We start from the raw sequence: 520 nt of genomic DNA, 5'->3' as shown, positions 1-520 counted from the left end.
AAAAAAGAGAGAGAAGCAGAATTGATGCTTAGGTTTAGGTTAATATATAAAGGGGGCCGCAAAAAAAAAATTTTTCTCACCTCCTTTGCCCCTGGTTTATATACACGTTCGCTTTTGGCTCTCATTGTATANCAGCAGCAAGCCAATACAACACAGCCTCCTACCCCTTCTCTTTATATGTATCTTATAAATCTACATTAAATACAAAACGCCAACTCAAATAATCACAAAGACACAAATATAGAACACAAGAACACCTGCTTGCTGCTGCAGCTGCAGCCGCTGTAGCTGCTGCTGCTGCTGCTGCAGCGGAGTGACAGCCGCTGCCGCCGCTGCTGCTGCTGCTGCTGCTGCTGTTGCTGCTGCTGCTGTCAACAGCAGCAACCCTTCCTGCTGCTGCAGCTCCACTACGTTTTTGCTCGCGCCACCTTTTTCTTATTGTATTATATTTTTAATTAAAACTGTATATGTACAGAACGACTCCTTCTCTGTTCTCCTAGCGGCAGCAGCAGCAGCCCAC

Source organism: Eimeria mitis, genomic scaffold, assembly GCF_000499745.2.
Source record: "Eimeria mitis Houghton genomic scaffold, Emh_scaff1766, whole genome shotgun sequence".
NCBI classification, from domain to species: Eukaryota; Apicomplexa; class Conoidasida; order Eucoccidiorida; family Eimeriidae; genus Eimeria; species Eimeria mitis.
This window is presented reverse-complemented; position numbering follows the sequence as displayed.